This window comes from Phyllobates terribilis, unplaced genomic scaffold (genome assembly GCF_046119375.1).
Source record: "Phyllobates terribilis strain yellow unplaced genomic scaffold, ASM4611937v1 Scaffold_4__5_contigs__length_816908805, whole genome shotgun sequence".
NCBI lineage: Eukaryota > Metazoa > Chordata > Amphibia > Anura > Dendrobatidae > Phyllobates > Phyllobates terribilis.
Genome location: NW_027362764.1, coordinates 512538639 through 512557075, shown reverse-complemented (window position 1 = coordinate 512557075; position 18437 = coordinate 512538639).

Genomic DNA, 18437 nt, shown 5'->3' with positions numbered 1-18437 from the left:
CACTTAACTTCTGAAGCCCATCTCCTGAAGTGTGTGCAATGATTTTCAACATCATCTGACCCCTGATTCAAACGTCTAAGTTCTGATTCAGCAGATGAGATTCGATCAGGGTCGTCATATAATAGCCCCATAGCAGAAAAAAATTCTTCAATAAACCTTAAACACGGATCATTAGGCTGGAGAGAAAAGGCCCACGCCTGTGGTTCATTGCGCAAAAGTGACATAATAAAACCAATGCGCTGTGATTTTTTCCCAGAGGATCTTGGTCTCAAACAAAAATATAACAAACAAGCATTTTTAAAGGAAAAAAAATCTTGCTGTTTACCATAAAAAACATCAGGCAGTCCTACCTTGGGTTCGACAAAATGCGCTTCAGGACAGCTACTCACGTGTTGCTGAAGCTCGGCCACCTCCAGAGATAATCCCTGCAGGCGTTGAGCAAAATCCTGGATGGAAACCATACTGATCCCCGAATTTCTTTCCTTTTAGTTTTTTGGGCTGGACTTACTGTTATGATCTGCAACATGTACTAAGGAAAGATAGGGGAAAGCTGTCCCTACAGTAAGACTAAGCTGAATCCCTACGATGTAGCGGGCTACCTGTTCCTAGTGAACAGACCCACCTTAGTCCTCAGCTAGTCTGAACGAAGACCTATAGAATTAAGGGAGGGGTCCCTAAAAGAACTAAGGACTGGAACAAAAAAGGGACACCTCCTAAACAGAAGTTGTTGCAGAACACAAAAAGACAAACTGACAAAAAGTACTAGAGGTCCCAGAGGACCAAGCCAACTAGACAGAGAAAGGCACAGAAGCACCAGGCTAGATAGACAGTAAAACACTGAAGTACAGCAAAGCCAGAAGGGCGGAGCTGGAATATAAAGGCAGATGGTCACGTGACCGCAAAACACAAGATGGAAAAAACAAACAGGAGGGTTCTAACATGACAAATTGCAACAATTGGGCACCTTGATGATCCCAAAAAAAGCTATTTTTTAACTTTACTGGAAACCATTTCACTAGAAAAATAAAGATTTTACGTCATACGTTCTCTTGTTAGATATCAAAATAGAAATAACTATAAAAGCCTTTATTACTTATGGCTGTTTATAGCCTGATCTACAGCTATTGTCCAGTGTTATGTACCGCTAAGACAAACAAGGTTCACTCAGTTTATTTTATGCACTTTTTGTATAGAACAGCGACTTGTGTGTGTTTGCTGTTTATAGGCTCTTGTCACCGTCTAATAAAACCCAGACCGTGTCCTCTCTGTGCCACATTTCGTGTATTTCTCTTAGATTGCGTTTATTACTGTTTGCCAATAGTAGGATTTCTAGCAGAAAAACCTGCCAGTAAGATATAAATTGGCGCTAACAGAATGTAGAAATATGCGTTTTAATAACATAGCTTCTTCATTTATCTAAATGGAAGTCCAGAGGCCAGCAGCGAGGCATTCAGGAGCTTTCTGGTCTCCCAAGGTAACAGAGCTACGCTGTAAGTTTCCCATTATTGAGCCTCATTTGTCTCGGTCTATAGCTGGCAACAGTCTCATAATCTTATTTTTCTTATTTATGGTTTAGTTGTTTTTTTTATCACAGTGCACTTGTGCTTTTAAAGACAAGGTAATAAGGGAAAGCAGGACTGCACTGTAAAGCATGGGACAGGGACAAGCTACGGCCTTATCTTCAATTGAGAAAGGTTGCATTTTCATAGACCATGTCAGATTTCTATAAGGCAGTGCAAATACTGTAGAAGTCTACCCTGATCATAACTGTATTCAAATATAATAATAATAATAATAATAATAATAATACAAATTAGTATTTACTTTTCTATAATAAACATTTAATACTTTGGGTGAAAAAGTATTCCCATATCTTCACCCATATATGTGAAGACCATGAAGAATCCAGCTATCACCTATGATAATGTGAACACTAGGTGGCAATGTTTTTCTATTCTCACTGTGTACTAAGTCCATACTACAGAACCTCTGCTAGTCCATTAATATGGCAGCTTCTGCTTATGTAGGCTGACAAATGTACAGTGGAATAATGATTTATGGTGGGAATTGTAATGTTAATAATAGCTTTGAATAATAATAGTATATTAATGAAGTCTTATATACTTTTACAGCAATATTCACTTCTCCATCAATAATAGTGCTAGACGAAGGCTCCTACAGAAAAACCAGGGGAAAAAAAATCCCTAAGGCTGTGTTCAAACAATGTTTTCAGTTTGTAAAGTTTTTTTATGCACTTTTCTGAAAATGTGGTAAAAATGCTGCAATTTTACAGTGTTTTCAGAAAACTGAGAGCGCATAGTATTAACACGGCCTAAGAATCTCCATACTCACTTCTCTATCATTCAAGTGTCATTGTATTGCACTGATTATGGGCAGCTCTTTTCCTATGATCTACTGACCTAGGTGATCAGTACCAGTGTTGTGCCTTAGATTAGAGGTTTGATTAAAAGGATAATCACGGAATGTTAAACAGGTGACTTTATTTCTTGATAGTAATAAAGACACAATGGCACAATAAGCTTAGTGTATGCAGGTCAAACTTGTTAGAATATACATTAATGTTGCAAAACTTGACTTTAAGTTTAAAGGGGCTTTCAAATCTGGGATAGTTATTGCCCATTGATAAGACATGCCAATAATGTGGGACTGGATCTGAATGCTCGCCAATTTGTGGGACTCCCAAAGAAACGAATGGATTGTCGCGCATGTGCGACCAGCTCTCCATTCATGATAGTGGCTCAATTTTTAAGATTGATAGATGACCCACATCTAATGGCATATCATAGCTGTGGAGATGCTCAATCTACCATGCTGCTACTCATGGAAAGATTTAGATGGCATTTTAAAAATCCAATTAAAAGATGAGGACCTGGATTTTGAACATTATGTGTACAAAAAAAGTGAAGATTTTTACCAATTGATTGTACTTCACCAAATGTTGGAGTGTTCAATTAGAGAAATAATTTTGAGGGAAAAATCAGCTTTTAATCTATATCTCTGTTTTTGAAGCAATAAATATCCTGTTGATATACCATAATAGTTTTAGATGCAACAACCCCTTAACTTTTTAGTGGTCATTTACTGGATTGGAGTACTATGTGCTACTCCATGAGTCCACATAGGGTTGCACCCAAAGTCACTGCCAATTTTCACCCATCTTTTCTACCACTCTCATTTTCTGAAAACTTCCCCCTACCACAGCATACTCTGCCTGGTCATTTCTCACAAGGTCACACCAGCTACTTTGTTTAGCTCTGACTGGTGCCTCCATGGGTCCTCTTCACTTTCACGGTATTATTCCTTTCTATGTCCCCCTAACTCTCGGCTGAACAACAGTCTCAGACCACAGAGTGGTCAACATAGCCTCAGTCCCTGTAGTGGTACATTTATAAGAAAACTTGCAATGTGCAAACCTTGATATTTATATGTATACAGGAGATGGAATGCTCTTTATTCACTTGATTCCTTTCTCCTCACTTCTACAATTTCACTAATATTGCAAGACTGAAGCAGACAAGTCACCATTCAAGCCATAGTGCAGTCAGTCCCTCAAAATCTACTGGTTACTTTCTCCTTCTGGACTGCAGTCTCATTTCACCCAACTACACCTTTTCCCAGGGCATTTGTCTCACGCAGCCTCATGTTCTCTGCTTCCAGCAGAGCTAAAGTTAAAAATAAACCAACCAGTTTGCTAAGGTTCCTTTTTGGACTGATGTCTCTCAAAGCCCACCGCGTCCTCTTGGAGTAGACTCCTCAAAGTGTTGAAGTCCCACACAGGACACACAATTATTAACATAATTATCTCACAACACTCTGGCCTTGCTTTATGGTACCACTCCAGTACTTCTGGTCCTCTTGGCCTCAGTCTCAACTTCTGGAGATCCACTGCACAGCTTTTACTCATTCAAATTATTATTTCTTTCAGCTACTGATTTAAGGGTTTATCTACTGATAAACCCTTGAAGGAAAAGCTCACGTCCACTATTCTCACAAGCTAAAGACAGGCTCCTTAGGCACCCCACATGGTCTAACTAAACTCTCCCTCACAACTCCAAACAAACACATTCTTATCTGCCCCTCCTATTAGAGTGTCACAATGCACATGCCAAAATAGATTTTGGTATCTTCCTGAGCCTGCAAGTGGTCAGTGGGGAAACTAATCTGATTCCCAGCTATTCTGGCAGATCATGGTGGTACAGCTGAATACCGCGGTTCTTCAGCACACTATACCATTGATAGCAAGGTGCACAGATACTGTGGGGCACAGTACAACACAGTATATACAGTTATATGAAAAAGTTTGGGCACCCCTATTAATCTTAAGCTTAAATGTTTTATAAAAATTGGTGTTTTTGCAACAGCTATTTCAGTTTGATATATGTAATAACTGTTGGACACAGTAATGTTTCTGCCTTGAAATGAGGTTTATTGTACTAACAGAAAATGTGCAATCTGCATTCAAACAAAATTTGATAGGTGCATAAGTATGGGCACCTCACCAGAAAAGTGACATTAATATTTAATAGATCCCCCTTTTGCAAAAATGATATTCAGGTCTGGGGACTGGGATGGCCATTCCAGAACATTGTAATTGTTCCTCTGCATGAATGCCTGAGTAGATTTGGAGCGGTGTTTTGGATCATTGTCTTGCTGAAAGATCCATCCCCTGCGTAACTTCAACTTCATCACTGATTCTTGAACATTATTGTCAAGAATCTGCTGATACTGAGTGGAACCAATGCGTCCCTCAACTTTAACAAGATTCCCAGTGCCGGCATTGGCCACACAGCCCCAAAACATGATGGAACCTCCACCAAATTTTATTGTGGGTAGCAAGTGTTTTTCTTGGAATGCTGTGTTTTTTTGCCGCCATGCATAACGCCTTTTTGTATGACCAAACACCTCAATCTTGGTTTCATCAGTCCACAGGACCTTCTTCCAAAAAGAAATTGGCTTCCCCAAATGTTCTTTTGCATACCTCAGCCGACTCTGTTTGTGGCGTGCTTGCAGAAACGGCTTCTTTCGCATCACTCTCCCATACAGCTTCTCCTTGTGCAAAGTGCATTGTATAGTTGACCAATGCACAGTGACACTATCTGCAGCAAGTTGATGCTGCAGCTCTCTGGAGGTGGTCTGAGGATTGTCCTTGACTGATCTCACCATTCTTCTTCTCTGCCTTTCTGATGTTTTTCTTGGCCTGCCACTTCTGGCCTTAACAAGAACTGTCCCTGTGTTCTTCCATTTCCTCACAGTGGAAACTGACAGGTTAAATCTCTGAGACAGCTTTTTGTATCCTTCCCCTGAACAACTATGTTGAATAATCTCTGTCTTCAGATGATTTGACAGTTGTTTTGAGGAGCCCATGATGCCACTCTTCAGAGGAGATTCAGACAGGAGAGCAACTTTCAAGTGGCCACTTTAAGTAGCTTTTCTCATGATTGCATACACCTGGCTATGAAGTTCAAAGCTCAATGAGGTTACAAAACCAAAAAAAAGTGCTTTAGTAAGTCAGTAAAAAGTAGGTAGGAGTATTTAAAACAAGAAAATGATAAGGGTGCCCATACTTATGCACCTGTCAAATTTTGTTTGAATGCAGATTGCACATTTTCTGTTAGTACAATAAACCTCATTTCAAGGCAGAAACATTACTGTGTCCAACAGTTATTATATATATCGAACTGAAATAGCTGTTGCAAAAACACCAATTTTTATAAAACATTAAGTTTAAGATTAATAGGGGTGCCCAAACTTTTTCATATAACTGTACATCACATACTGTATATCAAATAGCAATATTAACATATAAAAAACGCTTCCAGAAGATTTTTTGTGGAGGGATTTGAAGCTATTTCATCAATCAAGTGTTAACAGGTACGCGAAAGCAATAGATGCAGACAATGAGGAAAAAGTGGTACTTAAAGCAACAACTATTTATTCGATTAACACAATCAAAGGGGTGCTTTCGGCACAAAATCAGGGGATAGCGCAAACTGTGAAAATTAAATAAGTTATGTTAAAAGAAGAATACAGTAATTCAGATGAAAAGGATATTGACACAATGCTATTTACACACAATTGTTCTATTAATACTATTAAATAACTGTTATCGACAGTGAAGTCCTAATGCCACAACCTAAAGGGTCTCACTATCACTACTGGACCTGTCACTGTAGTCACTCTCTAGGCACCACAAAACGTTACACAGGCCCTAACTGGGGACAAGGGTACTACCCCTAGGCCGCAAGTCCTAGATTGGTGAGTTACTCAGTACACTAGTCACACTGGCCGCTTTCTTTCCCTGAAGCATGGCCCCGGTCCCCACTTTGTACCGTACGTCTGCACTGGAAGCGATGGCTCACACAAATGTCCCTCCGCTGCGGCCTACTCTCTCTTTCTGCCCTGGTTCTGCTAACACAATTCAGCTCTTCAGGCTTTGGTACCTTTTGGATCTTGTCATAGAGAAAAATTAAAGCCCATAAAGACATCTCTAGAAGGGAGAAGAGCTTGCACTTCAACCTCATTTTGAAGTAGGAGCTCACATTGAACAAATGAGGAAGGGAGAAAGAAAACTAATTATAAGAAGGGAAACTGGAAAGAGCTTCAACCTCCCTTTGAAGCAGAGACCGCCTGCAGTGGCTAGCTAATTACAGCATGAATTTTTGCTGGGAAAGGGACAAAAAGTCTGATATTCGTTTATGAGATGAGGATGAAGATGAGGAGAACTGTCTTCCCAGACATAAGCTTCCTTTGATTAAAGGATCTCTCGCAGCCCAGCCGGTGCCAGTGGTCAGTGATGAATATTGGGGTTTGCGTAGATCCGATATTTATAGGAGATATATTTTCGGTGTTATAGCGAAGGGACGAACAGAACGCATTGACTTATATCACTGTAGAGCCATTATAACCTACCGAACTTAATAATGATCTAATAGCCGATGCTATACCTGTCATATTTCATACCTCTCTAAAGATAAATGCGCAATATGAAGCATGATGACAATATCTCGTCAATCACTCATCAGCCAATTGCGCAATTGTGCTGATGATTGGAGGCAGTGGAGTTGTGTTCCCTTGACATCTTGCGGGTGCGGTGGGATCTGTGTGATATCTCCAGTGTCATCTTTGACAAAGTGTTAACAGTAGTGGGATCTGCATGTGTATCCGTGACATATTGGTGGAAAGCAGTGGCATATTACAGAGCATTAGTGGCTGTATTGAGCAATCATTCCTGTCACTAAAAACTTGCATGGTCCTTGCGAGGATTCTGTGCAGAGTTTTGAGCATCGGAGTGTTTTAATAATGCCTGGAACAATACTGTACGTGTAGCAGTTACACCCCACCCCTCTCTTGTTTTTCTATTCTATCTTATTTGGTAAATGATTGCTAAGATGACAGCTAGTTATAAGAAGCATGAGAAAGCTGTGCTGATGCGTTTGTGTTAGGAGCGAGGTCTCGATGAGTCTGACAAGACCAAAGAAATGTTCATCTGTGTCTTGGTGGAGGATGATGCCAGGCTCCAAAACAATGTGGCACCAGAGCCCAGGACCAGTGGAGCACCAGGATACCCAGTTGTAGATCCAGTTTCAGAACTGTCCGAGAGGGCCAGCAACAGCCATAGTTCCCATAGTGGAATGGACTCTTGTTTATCACTCATTCTGCAGCAATGGGATGATGTGACCCTCAAATGCAGATGCAGCTTCTGCTACAAGAATGCAGAGCAGAACGTGTGTTTGCAGCATGAGAGGGACAAGTAGAGCGACAGGCTGCTGAGCGACGAGCCGAGTGGGGGGCTGAGAGAGCTGACACCTTTAAAACTCATCCTGAGCATTTTCCTGTCTTGGGCAAGGACGTGGATCTGGACACATCTTTGAGTGGGTTTGAAAAGGCCTGCAAACAGCACCAGTTGCTTAATGACCAGTGGGTGTGATGTTTAACTCCAGGGCTACGAGGCAAAGCTCTGGAGGTGTTCGCCTCTCTCACTCTAGATCAAGACAGAGTATAAGGCCATCAAATAGGCCTTCATAAGGAAATACCAGCTGACTCCTGAGGTGTACAGGAAAAAAAGTTCTCTAAATGGACCTTACAAAAGTTACAGTGATGTGATGGATGGGCTCGAGAACATCGAGAAGTGGGTCCAGGAACTATTGGTCACCACCTTTGAGGAGCTGAAGGTCCTGATGGTGACGGACCAGTTTCTTCATCTTTGCCATGTGTAGGTGCGACAGTTTGTGATGGGCCGGGAGCCAAAAGGAGGCCGCCAAAGCCACACAGTTTGTTAATTCCTATGAGGCCAATCATACACCTGAGGTGCGGAGGTCAGCCATCGCCAGCTGGAAAGGGGGTAAGCCGACATCCAGTGCCTCCCCCAGCAGGTCCTCGGGGGTTTCATCCCATCTTCTAGCACCCGGCCTGCATCTGACTCCTGTTGGTGCTATACCTGCAACTGAACTGGTCACATCACCCTCACCTGCTCGGAAAGGCAGAAGATGAACCCCACATCCAAGGCCCAGGGGCCTACTACAGATGTTCTTTTTGTGGGTGGGGTGGTTGGGAGGGCCCATGAAAACTTGCAACCAGTTACTGAGGGTGACACCATCACTGTGGGTCTCAAGGACACCAGTGCAGAACAAACTCTCATCTGCCCTTAATTTGTGTTTCCTGAATAAATCATCCCTGGGAAGACACTGACTGTCATCAGATTTGGGGATGTTCACCAGCCCTTACCAATGGCCCAGGTTTATCTGGATTGGAGTGCTGGGAGGGGGTTAAGGGAAGTGGAGGTGTTCGAGAATCTCCCCACAAATCCTTAGTTGGGAACTGATCTGGGATGGTTAGTGGCTCAATACATTCCTGACAACCCTACCAGATTTGATACTTCAGTTAAGTCAAATGTCAATAATATGGATGTCAATGTCATGCATGGTGTTGATGTGTCTCATTGTACAAGAGAACTCAGCCGTGTCATGTTGTGGGGTGATGTTGCTGAGGATCCCCTAAAAGGAACAAGCATCAGTGCTAAGGGAGATGGGGAAAGACACGATGAGCATGAAGCAGGTGAGCCCGTACAGCTTACAAGTGTCACGACAGACTGACATGGCCTGTAATAGCTGTCCCATGATTAGCACTGCTCATGAGGTATTAGCGGAGGATGGGGACAAGCACGGGATCATAAAGCAGGTGATTCCATGAAGCTGACCATTGTCACAATAGACTGTGACATTGCCCTGAAGTAGCAGGGGAGGCGGGGAAAATTTTATTCCTAGCTTGTCAGGATGGGGGGGGGATGGGGCACACAGTTGGTCAGGGTGAGGGAAAAGTGTTACCCACAGTTTGTCAGGATGGTGGGTAGGTGTATCCCACAGACTGTCAGGGTGGTGGGAAAGCTGTACCCATAGCCTGCCATGATGGTGGGAAAGGAGTGTTCACAATCTGTCAGGGTGAGGAGAAAGGGTTGCTCACAGCCTGTCAGTGTAAAGGGAAAGTGTTATCCACCGTGGAGATGGTCTACATAGCCGCTGTCACCCGCAGTCAGAGTGCCCAGAACACAGATAACATACTGCCTTCTGGACCCTCATCATCCAGCAGGATAACAGGATTAAGTTACAGACCCAGATCAGGTCCCAGAGGGTTCCTGTGAGGTGGGGGCCTTAACGACGCTTCTGGCTATCTATAGCCAGGAGGTTAAGACTGCACTACCCATAGATGCCAGTCTGGAGGTGCCTAGTGACCTCACAGAAAAGCCCATCTCCAAGTCCTAGAAGGAGAGGGTATTGTGGGATCCCGTGAGTTTGTGCCATGACACAAACTCACGGGAGATGATCTGGAAATCCGTCTCCCATGCCACTTCTAAAAGGGGCAGGTGTCATAGAGAAAAATTAAGTTTTGTTCCCTTCACAATTGGTGGTGGCAGTGGGACCTGTGTGATCTCTTCGGTGTCATCTGTGGCAAAGTGGTAATAATGGTGGGATCTGCATCACCCTTCTGGCTGTAATTCGTGACAGGTCTTTACTCTGATCTGATCTCTTGGCTCCTTTAATCGGATCTGGTCTGTCAACTCCTTTACCCGGATCTGGTCTTTCGCGACTTTAATTGGATCTGGTCTCTCAACTCCTTTACTCGGATTTGGCCTCTAGTCATGGCGGCTATAAGCCAGCTCACTGTACTGAACATCCGTCCTGCTACAGGTTCAGGCGTTAACGCCCCCCATTCACTGCTCTCCTGGGACTTTTCTAATTACTAACTGTGCCACACCTATCACCAAACCTGGTGTCTCCTCCAATCTCTTCCCCGAAGGTACATCATACCGCCCAACTTTTGAAGAAGAGAATTTTGGCCACAACCCTGGCCACACCCCAATCCACTCCCATTTACCATTTGTTTCTCGCCTGGCAGGAGGAGTTATCAGAGGGGTGCTGGTACTGAGGGGCACCAATCCTGGTATGCATGGGCCCCTCTTCCTCAATCCTGGTATGCATGGCTCCCTCTTCCCCAATCCTGGTATGCATAGCCCCCTCATCCCCAATCCTGGTATGCATAGTCCCCTCATCCCCAATCCTGGTATGCATGGCCCCTTCATCCCCAATCCTGGTATGCATGGCCCCCTCATCCCCAATCCTGGTATGCATGGCCCCCTCATCCCCAATCCTCGTATGCATGGGCCCCTCATCCCCAATCCTCGTATGCATGGGCAGCTCATCCCCATTCCTGGTATGCATGGCCCCCTCAGATCCAATCCTGGTATGCATGTGTGGCGCCCCTGAGGGTTCGGTCGCCACAGAGGTATTGCATCTCACCCAGAGGTGTGGTATCTCACTCTCAGGCAAGGAAGGAGTATGGCTCAGGACCCTAACACTACATCCACTACACCACATTTCCGGGGGACAGGGCGAGATTGCTCCTACAGGAGAGCACAGTCCCTTATCCCTGGCTGGAGTGGGGAGGAACCACCTAGAGAGGGGGAACTATGTAGTGGATGGGTGGAGGATGTAGATCCTGGGAGCACTGGAGTAGGAGATATAAAAGTAAGGAACTATCTTAGTTCAGGGTTCAGTCAGTCAAAGGAGGAAAGTGACAGGAGCAGCGGCTCTGCATGAGCTCTGCTCCAGAGGCGGGCCTAGTCAGGAGGCCTAAGCCTGGAAAGGGAGAAGAGAGGCAAGGGGAGCAGGAAGGCTCCAGGACAGGAACTGAAGGGACCCTAGGGGTACGGGCCGTGCAGCCGCCACCCGTACGCCCGCCGCTGCCAGGAGGTAGGGGGGGGTCAGGCCAGAAGAAGGGAACCGGGTCCCTCAACCAGCAGAGAATACAGGGCTCAACTGGGAACCGGAGGCTGCAGCACTTCAAGTACAGCAGGCCGTCCACACCAGCCACTAGGAAAGTAGCCACATAGGGCCAGGGGACGGAACACATGGCGCCTGCCAAGGCCCGAGGACACTGGACTGAGGTGCCGCTAGGTGTGAGGTACAAGGAGAAAGGCCAGAGAGGACACACAGAAGGGAGTCCTGAAAAATACTCCGGAGTTACCTGAGGGTCGACCGGGCCCCACACTGCGTGAGCCCACGGCATGAGCACAGGACGCCGTGGGCTCTTACACTGGCCCTGTAAGTGGAACTGTTTAAACCGTGAGTAAAGGATCTGGGACTGCATCGTGTGGACTTTGTGATTATTCTTGCACGGTGACACCTTGCACCATCACCACCATTATCCATTCATGCTGCCCTGAAGCTACACTCTACCTGTGGGGAGTTACATCACCTTGCTGCACATACCACCAGCTTCAGCGGACTACCCCACAGCGGCGGTTACCAATAACCGCAATCCACAGGTGGCATAGTCGGACATTGATATTAGTGCACATAGACTACCCCTGGTTTGACCGCCCTGGGTCACGGACCGGGTCACCGCCACGGTGACTACAACCCCCAGCATCTACGAGGCCCGGCTCCGGGCATCCCCATGTCCCAGGGGGCGTGTCACATGGCCCCCTCAGACCCAATCCTGGTATGCATGGCCCCCTCAGACCCAATCCTGGTATGCATGGACCACTTAGACCCAGTCCTGGCATGCATGGCCCCCTCAGACCCAATCCTGGTATGCATGGTCCCCTCAGATCCAATCCTGGTATGCTTATCCCCCTCAGGCCCAATTCTGGTATTCTGGTATGCATGGCCGCCTCAGACCCAATCCTGGTATGCATGACCCCCTCATCCCCAATCCTGGTATGCATGATGCATGGCCCCCTCATCCCCAATCCTGGTATGCATGGCCCCCTCAGACCCAATCCAGGTATGCATGGCCCCCTCATCCCCAATCCTGGTATGCATGATGCATGGCCCCCTCATCCCCAATCCTGGTATGCATGGCCCCTTCAGACCCAGTCCTGGTATGCATGGCCCCCTCAGACCCCATCCTAGTATGCATGGCCCCCTGAGACCCAATCCTGATATACATGGCCCTCCATCACTGCAAACATAAAAAAAAATAAACAATTATACTCACCTTCCTTCCTCCCCTCTGCTTTGCTCCGGCGCTGTATTCTATTTGCCAGCAGCTCATGTCAGCATCTGAGCAGCACATGATATCACTGCCATGCGCCCTCAGATGAAATGTGAGCTGTGGGGATATTCACTCCTCTCCACGCCGGGACTATGAGCGCACAAAGCAGTGGCCGTGCTCTTTCTGCGGCTCCGAGATCCTCTGTGCCTGCTACTGAAGAGAATTAATATTCACTCTCTCTAAGAGCGGGTACACAGGATCATGGAGCCGCAGCAGGAAGCCGATGGCTGCGATTGACAATGTGCACTATTAAGGAGAATGAATATTCACTCCTCTCCACGCCCATGGGGGAGGAGTAAATATTCATTTTCTTTAGCCTCAGACACACGTGGTAGCTGCACCTGCCGGCTACTACCTGTGCCAGCTGCTCCACCGTCGCAACCCGCCCCACCACCCTCCACAGCCAGGAGAACCACTGAGCCGTGACAGGATGCGGGACTGAGCCATCAAAGAGGGAAAGTCCCGCGGAAACCGGGACAATTGGGAGCTATGGGTACATGCACTTCCATCTTGAGTCCCTACTAATGCAATTCTTTCTGCTTTCACTTTCTTTATCGTCTTTGACTAGCAGATGGCACTCTTCGCTTGCAGACACTCTGTTATGCATTAACTGTGTGCGTCTTCTCACTTGTCTATCTCCTTACACAAGCATCAAGTAACTCAGTACTAGCTAATCAGTTTCCCAGGTGGCGAACAAATATTTATGCTTTGGCGGGAGTGTCTTTATTGTGAGAGACTTCTAGACAATCCATGAGAGTCCGGTCTCATGTATGGAATTGTGACCATATTAAAGGGAGTCTGTCAGCAGGTTTTTGCTTTTTATTCTAAGAGAAGCATAATGTAGGAGCTGAGACCCTGATTATTGTGACGTGTCATTTGTTAGGCTGCATGTTGTAGTTTCATTCTATACAGTGTTTTATCAGCAGAAAATTACCAATACAAGACTACATCTCACATGCAGACCAGTCAGGCTAATCTGTGTAACCCCACCTCCACCGCTGATTGGCAGTTTGCTGACAATTCAGAGTGTACCCAGGAATCTGCTAGTTAGGGGTATGGGTGCGGTTATACACAGCCCAGAATTCTTAGCTCTGCTATATCTGCATAAAACAAAACAGGGATTCTATCAAACTGCATCAAGCAGTCCATTAAGTGATCGATCTCTGGAATTAGGGTCACCGTCTCTACCTAATGCTGCTATCTGATTCCATAGCAAAAATCTGCTGACAGATAACCATTAAGTAAAAAAAATCTTATTCAGCCTCCTTCTGTTTTTATGCAGAAGAGAGGTCTGGCTTAGCTACTGAAATGATCCAGTCAACCAGGTCTCAGCCCTTTCCTACAGGACACTGGTCACGTATTGAACACAAACAGGAACTAGAAACTTTCTTAGCATAACTATATTAAAGAAGTTATCCACTACTTTATATGAACACCCCAATGTATCCCCCCGGCCCCAGAAGTGTTTTTGTAAATACCTTGCGGTACCTTTTCTGCCTCTGAGCGACGTTATTGCTGGCCGCTCAGAGACATCACGTGACCCGTCACTGATGTCACATCCAGTGAGGCGTGACATCAGTGACGCGCTTCCAGCGGTGGCTGCTGGGTTGTGGGCGGGGTTACCCCATGCGTCACACCCAGCATCCACCGCGTGCTTTCCCAGTGAGGAGAGGGAGAGCGCGCGGTGGATGCCAGGTGTGACACACGGGATAACCCGTCCACAATCCAGCAGCCACTGATGGAACGCGGAAGAGGGACCCTCGGCTGCAGCCTGGACTTGTCGTGGCGTCAGCGGATGTCAGAGCCGGCTGCAGCCGGGGGTCACGTGATGCCTGTGAGCGGCCAGTGGCAGGCAGAAAAGGCACCACAAGGTATTTAGAGAAACACTTATGGGCCCTGGGGAAATACATTGGGCGATCATAAAAAGTAGTGGATAACCCCTTTAATAAGTTATCTAAATATATTCATATTTTGCAAACACGTTCAGTTTTTTCCACAGGTGAACAGGCTCTTTATGGCTTCATTTGTGGAAAAAAAAGTTGTTGTTTTTTATTTTTAAAAAAGAATGATTAAAAAAAAATACTGTGTGCATTCAGGTATCTGAAGACCTTAGTCCTGAAAGTGTTAAATCATCCGGCATCAAATGGTCAGTGAGTAACACTAGTTTTCTCCTTCTGTCTTAATTTCAGATGCAGTCAGAACATCTGGCAGGCCTGATAACTTTATTCCTGCAATTCAAGTAACCAAAATCCATGCCCTTCCCAAATGAGGTAAAAAGAGAAAAAAAAAAAAGTCTAAATAAAAGCACTGGAGTCCCAAAGTCTGAGGCTTTGACAGGCCTAGGGCAGGGTGAGGTAAAGCAGCTCTTAGTAAAACATACCAGCTGATAAAGGAAGAGCTGCCAACAGCCTGGAAAGAAATCCTGAGCAAACATGTTACATAAATATCATCACCATCATAACCATTTTACTGGCTGCAGTTTGAAAATACATTTAAAGATGCTCAGTGCAATTTGTTGCCAGGGGAAGTGAGAAGCAGATGCATTCTCCATAATCAGGTAGTGTGTTACAACTGGAGGAAACGTGTTTTAAACATCCAGATGTAGCCGGAGTCATGCTTCACTTAGCACTTTCCTGCAAATGTATGAAAAGGGTTGTGATTGCTACATAAAGGCGCTGTTGGTAATATAGTTACTATCGGTATCCAATCAGATATGATATTTTTATTTTCAAATTAGAATGTGCAAAATGAAAGCCAAAATGGCAGAATTGCAGGTAGCAGACATGCCAACTCTTCCTCTGTACAAGCTTCCCAAATAGAGAAACTGAAAACCTGGCTCTGTCTCACATGGCACCTCCTGGCAGAGATCAGAAATGTAGGAATTAGGTCTTTGGAAGTATTTGTAGAGTATTTTGGCTGACAGTATTAAAGAGGTGACAATACTAACTAACAGGAGGGCTTTCTGATATTCACTATTTATAGGACCACTTGCTGGTGCTGTTTGTGGAAGTACTCTGAAGCTCACAATCTATAAACATACTCTGGCTAGCACTTTACTTCAGGTCATTTGGCTGCAACAACTTTATTAAATTTGCTGAGCCCATTTACATTATTTTTATTAGACATGCAATTGATTCTTTTTACATATTAGTATAAATCTGATATATCTGTTAATTATGGTGAAAAAGGCACTCTTACTTGTCATTTTTAGGGATGAGCGAACCGGACCCCGAACATGGACTTCTTACTGTAGGTCCAGTTTGAGTCTGGAAGTCTAACAAAGCTTGTTGAAAGGCAGCAGTGCAGCCAATCAACAAGCTTTAAGGCTGTGGGAACTTCTGCCTCTATCACAGTCATGTCAAGTAACAGCATGGCTGTGATTCACCGGAGGGTTAAAATATTAAATAATATAAAAAAAACGATGTATGGTCCCCTTCCTTTTAAAACCAGCCGAGGAAAAACAGACAACTGTGAGCTAGTATTTTCAGACTGGGAAAAGGCCAATATCCATGATGCTGCCCAGCCTATTAATATCGGCCTGCAGCTGTCTGATTTGCCTTAGCTAGTTATTAAAAATAGGGGTGACCCTAAAATAAATGACATGGGGTCCCCCCTATTTTTAATAACCAACTAAGGCAAAACAGACAGCTGCAGGTTGATATTAATAGGCTGGTAAGGGGCCCCCTCCCAGCCTAATAACACCAGCCCTCAGCCACCAAGAAGTGAATCTATTAGATGAGCAAATTCTCGTGCTATAGCTTATGGGGTTGATTTCATCTGTGTAGTGTCCGCTGACATTGAGCTCATAGGTTAGTAATGGAGAGGCATCTATCAGACACCCCCATTACTAACCCCGTAGTAGTAATAAAGACACATACAGAGAAAAGTCCTTCAATTGTACAAATCACTCCCTGACAATTACCCTCTTTTACCCATTTATTAACATAAAAATAAAAGTAAAAAATCAAAGTAATCCTCAGTAATCAAAGTAATGCCCGCCATTAATCCATAATGATGAGGTCTCACGATGATCCCCAACTCTGCTACCACCGAATGCAGTGCTGAGCAGTGACATCAAAAAAGAGATTCACCATGAAACGCAAATACTGCAAAGCTTCCAATTGCCTAAAAAAGAGGTATAACACTCTGAGGTCTCTTAGGACTGTACTAAATCCCATTCAGGAAAAACATAGTTATTGATAAATGGATGGTAACTGATGGTAACCAACAGCCTGTTTAATAATAAGCTGCACTGACAGACTTTTTCTGCTTTTTAAAATGAAAAAAAAAAATCTAAAAACTATCCTTTTTGGGAGGGAAGATGACTACTATGCTGGTATACAGATGGATGAAGCTATGGATTTTTGACAAGCTATAGAACACAAAGGACAAGCAGGGGAAGTGTAAGTGCAGCAACTTCACAATATAGAATATGATGGGGCACGCAAAGAGATGTCTATCTGTGAATCACCAACACTGGCAGCCCATCAGCAGTACAATATACACAGTGTAGCTACACAGCAAAATGGATAAACTAGGAAATGTGTGACTGTCTATCAGCAGTGGAAGTGGCTTGCTGCTTTCTTGTGCCTGAAAAATTAAAACAAATCTGTAATTTAAATGCAGCAGGACAGCTGCCAACTACACTTAATCACATTGTGATCAAGCCCACTGCCTCTGCTGCTTGCACCTCTCTCTTTTTCCCTTTCAATTGAATTTATGTATTAATCGCAGACTTCTATATTAATCTACTTTACTGCTATAGCTGCACAAAACACATAGCATTTGTCTAATGTTTTATAGCTTTCTCTCCCTATCTCTACTACTGAGCTGTGGGCTCTGATATCTTGCTACTATCCAGAATCATCCTAAAATGGGTGCTGCATATGTAGCACCCCGAGGACTCGGCTGCTACAGGGGTATTGCACCTCGATCCAGAGGTGTGGTATTCCACTCCCGGGTAAGGATGGAGAGTGGAACTGAGCTCAGTTAGCTGCATGCACTACACTCACCCCATTTCCGGGGGACAGACCAACGGTACTCCCACCAGATAGATGTGCAGGTACGAAAGCTTCTGTCCCCGGCTGGAGTGGGGGGGGGAAGGAACATCCCAGTGGTGTAGGAGCAGAGAGGGGAGGGACTCTGGGCATAGGTAGGAGCCCATTGGGTGCTAGTCACCTGGGCTCGGGTGTCAGAAGGGAGTATAAAAGGTGGGCACCATCTTAAGTCAGGGAGTCGAGTCCGGGTCAGTCTAGAGAGGAGCTCAGCCAGAGAGGGCTGACAGGGAGCGGTGGCTCAGTCTGGGCCCAGCTCCAGAGCCAGGCCTGGAGAGGAGGCCTGAGAGAGAGAGAGAGAGAAAGAAAGAAAGAAAGAAGAAGAAGGAGAAACAGGAACACCAAGAAAGGCCCAGAGACGCAAGAAGAGAGGGAACCCTGAGATCCCACGAGTTAACGGGTGAAGGGTTGGCAGAACAGGGTACCGGATCCCGAACTGGTGGAGGCCAATTATCCTTAGCCAGGAACCGGAGGTCGTGGTCAAGTTTTGGCGCGACCCCTCGCCACATCCACCAGGAAGGCAAACCACGTATAGGGTCAGGGAAGCCGGGAAAGGTTTCACCACCAGAAGGCCCGAGGGAGCCGGACAAAGGTGGATCCCTGGTGGGGACGGCCAGTAGGAAGGAGGAGAGGGGAGCTCAGGACCACGCTCTAGAACTGCCTGGGAGTTGGCCGAGTCCCGCACCTGGTGGACGCAGCACGGCTCGGGTGGTCACTCTTGGCCGAAGTGATCTGAACACCAACTGTGAGTAAAGCTTTAAACCTACACTACAAGTCTCTGCGATTCCTTGTCACACCACCACTACCACT